Source organism: Primulina eburnea, chromosome 15 (genome assembly GCF_022965805.1).
Source record: "Primulina eburnea isolate SZY01 chromosome 15, ASM2296580v1, whole genome shotgun sequence".
NCBI lineage: Eukaryota > Viridiplantae > Streptophyta > Magnoliopsida > Lamiales > Gesneriaceae > Primulina > Primulina eburnea.
This window is the reverse complement of record NC_133115.1, coordinates 11,883,765-11,892,207: the sequence shown is the minus strand read 5'-3', so window position 1 is coordinate 11,892,207 and position 8,443 is coordinate 11,883,765. Positions and strand designations below refer to the sequence as shown.

General features: G+C 38.6%; 2 long non-coding RNA genes across 2 annotated transcripts; both read left to right on the top strand.

The window, feature by feature from the left end:
• The first annotated feature begins 2,470 nt into the window (after positions 1 to 2,470).
• LOC140813508 (uncharacterized) lies at positions 2,471 to 3,389 on the top strand. Its single transcript, XR_012113966.1, has 3 exons — positions 2,471 to 2,594; positions 2,734 to 2,773; positions 3,328 to 3,389. It is a non-coding gene; the product is annotated as an uncharacterized lncRNA (long non-coding RNA).
• Positions 3,390 to 5,342: 1,953 nt separating this feature from the next.
• LOC140813507 (uncharacterized) lies at positions 5,343 to 6,314 on the top strand. The gene is made up of 3 exons (XR_012113965.1): positions 5,343 to 5,473; positions 5,613 to 5,652; positions 6,207 to 6,314. It is a non-coding gene; the product is annotated as an uncharacterized lncRNA (long non-coding RNA).
• Positions 6,315 to 8,443: the final 2,129 nt, after the last annotated feature.

Genomic DNA, 8,443 nt, shown 5'->3' with positions numbered 1-8,443 from the left:
GGGTTTCATGAATGAGGGCTGGGCTTGGTGCAACTCTTGTCCAGGGGAGACCAGGGAAGAGTCCTAGCCATGCTAGGACTCGAGGGGAAGGGCGGCGTAGAGTCCTTTGCATGAAGGACTCAACCCGAGAAGTGCAGCAGTTCTTGCGCATGGGGTGCGCGGCTGCTGGGAAGGGGAGGGCTCGTTCCAGACTTGCTGGGCAGGGTTAGGGCGAGTCCTCAGGGTCCTAGGCTAGTGCTGGAGTGGCTGGTTAGAGAGTCAAGCCATGGGTTAGAGTCTAGACACCAAAAACGTAGGAGTCATGCACAGGAAGCTCTCGGCAGTACATGGTGGGAATTGGGGGACTTGGGTTTTTATGTTCGGGTGTTTTCCGTGGGTTTTGTTGGTCCAGTAGGGTACTCTAGCACGTTGGGCAGGCTCTGGTTCGTTATGGTTCGAGGGTAACTCGATAAAATTAAGAGATGGCTCGGGGTCGAAGTCTAGGTGTCAAATAGGGTGTTTTAAATAATGAAAATTGGAAAACGGCTCACGGGGGGGTCGAGTCGTGGTCCATAAGGGCTAAAATAATATAAAAAGACTAAATTTAGAATTTAGGAATTTTATATGGAAGTTTGGGATTTTTCGGGATTAAAACACCGTTAAAACAATTAAGTAAAGATTAATTGAAAAAGTCTAACATTTAAGCCAAATAAAATTATGAAAAAATTCGTATAAGCTTAAATAAATATTTGGGACATTTTAGAGTCATGAAATCAAGAAAGTAATCGAAATAGTAAAATGTCGAGTCCGGGGGTAAAACGGTCTTTTTACACCGGAAATTAGTAAAGGTCATGGCAGTGCCCTAAATGCTATTTTTATGAAATTATGATTATTTTTAAATGTTTATGAATTGTTCATGATTAATGGATGATTTTTAAATGTCTAAAGGATTTTTATGATTTAAGAAGACATTTAAAATACATGTTGCATGCTTGGTTTCAAAAATGAAAAATGTAAATATTATTCAGGATTTTTCTAAAGTGATGTGAATGAAAAATGTTGAAGGATGTGAAATGATTGTGACTAATTCGTTAATGTTGGCGACGTCGTGAGGGTTATGGTCCCAGTGGGAGCCCGACGATCGTGTTTCCATCATTGCGAATATGAGGTAACGGTTATGTGGTAACGGTTTTGTGGTAACGGAAGAATGAGAATATCGTGAGGGGAAAAGGCCCCAGAGGGAGCCCATTTATGGGAAAAGGCCCCAGAGGGAGCCCCGACGATCGTATTTCTATTCAATCATGATAGGCCAAGGCTCAGTTGACCGGTGAGAGTGTCGCTGATGTCTCCGCCGCCCAGTACTGTGGTTTATGTAGATGGATCCATCGACCTTCACGATCATGAGCATGAAAGTCACAATTATCGATCTGAATTCAACAAAGGAAAAGGAAAAAGGAAAATGATTATGATCATGTTAAAATGTTTCATGTCTTGTTAAGGAAAATGAAAGGTTTAAGTTTATGTTTGCATGTCATGAAAAAGTATTTTAAGAAAATGTTCATGTTTGGAATTTATGCATTCTCATGAAAAAGATATTTTAAGTACAAGTATTTTTCACTGTTATATGTTAACTGTATTACGTATTATTCGTTATCAAGATTATGGTGTGTTGAGTCTTTAGACTCACTAGGTGTTATGGATGCAGGTGAGTTTGATGGAGGTCTTGATGGTTGACCTGACTGGACTGAAGGTGCACACAACCCGAGGACCAGTGTAATAGCCGAGCCCAGTGTACGGTATGGTTTAAGATTTTGTATGATTATTGGCTATTTGGGTAAGTTTAAGTATAGTTTGGATGTTAAGAGTTTCGAGTTATGATTTATAGTATGGTTGGTTATAGATGATGTGCAGTGTTATTGTAGCGGCGTTACGATTAAATTCATGATAAATGGTATATTGATCTAAATGAGGTGAGGCCAATTGGAGTGGTTAGATAAGACATAAGGCTATAACTTCCTTATTTTGAGTTTTGTTCAAATCATTGTGGAAGGTAAGCCAAAAGTGTCCCGAAGAGTGTTGTGTGTTTCGACGTTCCTCCAGTGACACAGGTTGGGAGATTTAGCACAACCTTTTACTCAGACCTCCAAATGATCTGAAATTTTGAGGGAGTCAAGATAAGACATAGAGCTACAATGTTGTAGTTTACCACTTTTTCTAATTCGGACGGGAAGAGGCGTTTCTGAGGCGATCTTTGAAGAAGCTGTGCGCAGAGTACGCTGTGGCAGGACCGATGCAGGAGCGCACCCGCGGTCATGTAAGGACCGCACCCGCGGTCCCAGTGGTTCATAAAATGTTGGTTTGGTCGAAGGCATGGCGCACCCGCGGTCCTTGGAGTGCCGCACCCGCGGTCTTGCTTTTTGGAGGTATGGTCGAGATTTAAAGTAACTTTTTGGATGATTTGACTTCATTTCTCTTCTTCTTTCCCCTTCAATCTCGTTTTTCTCTCTAAGGAGCAAGGGTTTTCTTCCATTTCATCCATTTCCTACCTTTGATTCTTGGATCTAGTTCGATTTTCGACTTGAGATTGTCGTTCTCCTTGGTGCTAGGAAGCTTAGGTAAGCTTTTGGTGCGATTCTTTTAAGGTTTTGAGTTAAGAGTTGACTTGGGTTTGTTATTCTTGTGGATTTATGGATTTATTGATGGATTCTTGATTATAGAGTTGATGTTGGTGTTATTTATGGATTATTGTTGTAGGTGGTGACCAAGAGCTAAGTTTGAGGTGTTCTATTGGGTTGTAAGTGGAATTTCATTCCTTTGCTCACATGATGTTATATGTATTGTGTTTTAAAGATTTTAAAGTGATATTCCCTTCAATTGATTCATTGTTATGTATTGATCCCATTGATTATCTATTGGAGGCATTGATGTCTCGCAATTGTTAAAAGGGAATACAAGAGAAAATAAGATTGTGAAACGACGGCTTTAAATGCTATTCAGAGTTCAAATGTTTTTATTGGATTGATTGAATCATAGTCAGAACATTGCATGCAATTAGTTGATCAACGACCATAGGCTTATATCCCTCAGAGTTATCGGTTTATATCGATTTGGGATATGAGCACCCCAGAGCAGAGTTACTATTGATATCAATCCAACCAGAGTAAAGAGAAATACCATCTCATTTCTATGCTATTGTTATGATATTCATTGATTCAGAGTTTACAGTTCAGAGTTGATGGTATTTATGATTTCAAAGTCATGTTTTACAGAGTATACTATGTATCATTGCTATGTAAGAGTTCCACTTGCTGAGATTTATTCTCATTTCAGTTATTTCATGTGATGCAGATCAGAGTGGAGGCCCGGGACGTTGACTGTGGATAGGGGTCATATGCATACACCGTTGGAAGCAAGATTTTGGCATGATCATAGGAATGATGTTTTGTATTTTGTTATGTCATTTAAATGATCATGTATTGTTATTTTGTAAAGATGTTTAAAGAAATGTATTTTGAAACTCCTTCCATATTTTAAAGAAAAAAATTTATTTCCGCTGCGTATTTTTATTGTTGCGGGTCAGAGGTGTCACATTTAGTGGTATCAGAGCGGTGTTCTTCGGACCAATGCATATGACTTCGTCTACTTTCAACTGTCCGGGTATGTTTTCTTGCATCTATCCATTGTTATCTATTGATATGTCTTTTGTGAGCACATTGTAGAGTAGAGGATGCCACCTAAGAGGAAAGCAGTAGAGTTATGATCGCCAGTGCAGGTACTTCGCTGGTCCTTCCTTTTAGTTCTTGTCTTGAGGCTGAGAGATTGCTGTGTAGAGGTTGTGATGGATTTTTGGCTTCTATTGTTGATGTGGATAGTATGGTTAAGTTGAATATTGATGTTGTGAGGGAGTTTGTTGATGTGTTTGAGAATGATATGCCGGGTTTGCCTCCGGACAGAGATAGGGAGTTTGTGATTGCTTTGATGGTCCCTGGAATCATTGCTCGTTTATCAGCGTTGGTTATTAGGGCTACATTGACGGACAGGATCCGTAGAGAGCAGACTGTCGTGGTTCAGTTGATAGAGATGAGAGCTAGAGCAGAGGAGAGAGTTACCTTAGAGTTTAGAGTGTATGGTGATGGTTTGGTGACCCTTAGAGGTTGTATTTGTGTTCCTTCAGAGTTTTGGAAGAGTTTGCACAGAGCTATGGGTTCGCGGTTAGCGTTTAGTACAGCTTATCACCCTCAGAGCGACGGTCAATCAAAGAGAGTCATTCAGATTCTAGAGGATATGCTCAGAGCTTGTACTATCGATTATCCAGGTAGCTGGGATTCTATGTTGCCTTTGACAGAGTTCACAATGTGTTTCATGTTTCGATGCTCAGGAGAGTATATTGCGAATCTTTCCCATGTTCTTCGCCACGAGCCATTGGACTTGACGCCGAATTTGACATACCAAGAGATTCCGATTCAGATTTTGGATCGCAGAGTTAGGGTTTTGAGGAACAAAGACATCGGCATTGTTAAAGTCCTTTGGAGGAATCATTTGATAGAAGAGGCTACGTGGGAACCAGAGGTTGAGATGAGAGAGAGGTATCCTGAGTTGTTCGTGTAGTGACGTCAATTTCGCGGACGAAATTCCTCTAAGGAGGGGAGATTGTAATAGCCGAGCCCGGTGTACGGTATGGTTTAAGATTTTGTATGATTATTGGCTATTTGGGTAAGTTTAAGTATAGTTTGGATGTTAAGAGTTTCGAGTTATGATTTATAGTATGGTTGGTTATAGATGATGTGCAGTGTTATTGTAGCGGCGTTACGATTAAATTCATGATAAATGGTATATTGATCCAAATGAGGTGAGGCCAATTGGAGTGGTTAGATAAGACATAAGGCTATAACTTCCTTATTTTGAGTTTTGTTCAAATCATTGTGGAAGGTAAGCCAAAAGTGTCCCGAAGAGTGTTGTGTGTTTCGACGTTCCTCCAGTGACACAGGTTTGGAGATTTAGCATAACATTTTACTCAGACCTCCAAATGATCTGATATTTTGAGGGAGTCAAGATAAGACATAGAGCTACAACTTTGTAGTTTACCACCTTTTCTAATTCGGACGGGAGGAGGCGTTTCTGAGGCGATCTTTGAAGAAGCTGTGCGTAGAGTACGCTGTGGCAGGACCGATGCAGGAGCGCACCCGCGGTCATGTAAGGACCGCACCCGCGGTCCCAGTGGTTCAGAAAATGTTGGTTTGGTCGAAGGCATGGCGCACCCGCGGTCCTTGGAGTGCCGCACCCGCGGTCTTGCTTTTTGGAGGTATGGTCGAGATTTAAAGTAACTTTTTGGATGATTTGACTTCATTTCTCTTCTTCTTTCCCCTTCAATCTCGTTTTTCTCTCTAAGGAGCAAGGGTTTTCTTCCATTTCATCCATTTCCTACCTTTGATTCTTGGATCTAGTTCGATTTTCGACTTGAGATTGTCGTTCTCCTTGGTGCTAGGAAGCTTAGGTAAGCTTTTGGTGCGATTCTTTTAAGGTTTTGAGTTAAGAGTTGACTTGGGTTTGTTATTCTTGTGGATTTATGGATTTATTGATGGATTCTTGATTATAGAGTTGATGTTGGTGTTATTTATGGATTATTGTTGTAGGTGGTGACCAAGAGCTAAGTTTGAGGTGTTCTATTGGGTTGTAAGTGGAATTTCATTCCTTTGCTCACATGATGTTATATGTATTGTGTTTTAAAGATTTTAAAGTGATATTCCCTTCAATTGATTCATTGTTATGTATTGATCCCATTGATTATCTATTGGAGGCATTGATGTCTCACTATTGTTAAAAGGGAATACAAGAGAAAATAAGATTGTAAAACGACGGCTTTAAATGCTATTCAGAGTTCAAATGTTTTTATTGGATTGATTGAATCATAGTCAGAGCATTGCATGCAATTAGTTGATCAACGACCATAGGCTTATATCCCTCAGAGTTATCGGTTTATATCGATTTGGGATATGAGCACCCCAGAGCAGAGTTACTATTGATATCAATCCAACCAGAGTAAAGAGAAATACCATCTCATTTCTATGCTATTGTTATGATATTCATTGATTCAGAGTTTACAGTTCAGAGTTGATGGTATTTATGATTTCAAAGTCATGTTTTACAGAGTATACTATGTATCATTGCTATGTAAGAGTTCCACTTGCTGAGATTTATTCTCATTTCAGTTATTTCATGTGATGCAGATCAGAGTGGAGGCCCGGGACGTTGACTGTGGATAGGGGTCATATGCATACACCGTTGGAAGGAAGATTTTGGCATGATCATAGGAATGATGTTTTGTATTTTGTTATGTCATTTAAATGATCATGTATTGTTATTTTGTAAAGATGTTTAAAGAAATGTATTTTGAAACTCCTTCCATATTTTAAAGAAAAAATTTATTTCCGCTGCGTATTTTTATTGTTGCGGGTCAGAGGTGTCACAACCAGCGCTACATTTTCCGCACTATGATTTATGATTTAAGTTAAAGATTTTTAAGATTATTTATTTATACTTTGGAGAGATTTTGAGAGGTTTAGTATGGGCTTTACTTTTCAATTTATTGCTTTTTAGGTTTGGTAAAACGTTTGACGATTTCTGGTTTGACTTTTCTCTTTCAATTTTCAAATACTAGTTGGATGATTTACTTTAAAATGGTGCAAGATTATTTTATTTGCATGTGCATGCAATGACCGAAAATGTGAGAGATTGTAAAAAAAAAAAAAAAAAAAAATTTCTTTTAAAGCAATAAGAGATGAGGACGTTTCAGTTGGTATCAGAGCGGTGGTTCCTGTAAAGGGTTGTGCCACCATCAGCGCCGGGAAGATCAGTCGTCAAGCCTCAAATTTGTAAGTTTACATGCTTTATATGATTTTACGATGTTACCTGCATAAGTACATGACTTATATGTTTACGTCACATGTTTGATAGAATTACGAGGGTATATGATTTATATGCATTAGAATATGTATGCATGATATGATATGAAATGAAAAATTATTTTTCAATGCATCTTGGTTTATTGTGGTGGAATTGGACTATCTTGATATTTGGGTTTTAGTGTCGACGTTCTATTTTTGGGATATAAGTTAATCGAGAATATTATGAAAGCTTTGGGACACGTAGATTCTCTAAGAAAATATTTATGATTCATGGGTACTAGTTGAATTAATTTTTGAGAAATAGACGTAAAGAATAATGACTCGAGGATTTTCATCGACTTTGGGAATAATAAAATGTATAAATTGGGATTTTAAGTTTTGATAAAATGTAATATTGGTTATAGGAATTGATTTTTGGGTAAATAAGTTTAGATTTATCGAAATTATGTTATGGGAAACCCGTAGAAGGAAATTAAGAATGATAAAAACTTATGGGTTAATCTTAGGATTTTCGAAATTTAAGACCAATTAAGATAATTTTTGAGGAACTTAAGAATTTATTTTCAAAATTGCTAAGGAATTTGGGGACTAGTTAGCAATAAGAACAAATTGAATGGGTTAAATAGTAAGAATTTTGAGGATTTAGACTTTTAAGAATATTTGGTGACGTGAATCTTGATACGAATAAATAGCAAACACGATTAAAAATAAATCGCACCCTCTATTCAATTACGATATTAAGATCCGTGTGTTTTCCCGATCTTTTGATTCAAGTATTGTGTGATATTCACCTCTAAACTAGCAAGAGTTTAGCAACAAATAAACACGAGGATAAACAATCGAAAACTATACGAACCTTCGAAGAACTTTGCCTACGACAATCCGCACAAGCAACGATCGACAAACGCCACAAAGTTATAAACTTTGATAAGTTTGATTTGATTTGACAAAGCTAAAAGCTTTGAAAAGTTGAGAGAAAATTCTCACAAGTTTGATAAACTCAAAATAATATGTGTATTGTGTTCTAAAAATTCGTTCAACATAGTCTATATATCAAAAGATATCAAGAAATCTAGTTTCCTAACAAAACAAAACTCTAAATAAGGTCATTTTGTCGCGCAGAAACACTAGGCACGGACCCCGTGCAGACCTCCGTGTCTGGGTCCGTGTACATACTGTAACTCATCTTCAGTCGGGATCAAGGGACACGGACCCCGTGCTCACCTCCGTGTACGGGTCCTTGTAGGCTCTGTAAATCTCAATCTCGAATGTATGAGACAGGGACCCCGTGTACAGGTCCGTGTAGCCTCGGTCAGCTTCTACTTGATTGTGATGAAACCCGAACCCCTCGAGCCTTGTTCCCAAGCCTTCATTGGTTGGATGAAGGGCAACATTCAACATCTTCAAGCGTCCTCTCGGGATTGGTTCTTGAAACGCATAGTGGCTGGCTAGATTCATATCATACTCCCTTTCTTTAAAAAGATTTGTCCTCAAATCTTGTCTTTCTTGATAGCTAGGAAGATCAATACATTTCACGCCTTTTCCACAATCCTGCAAGT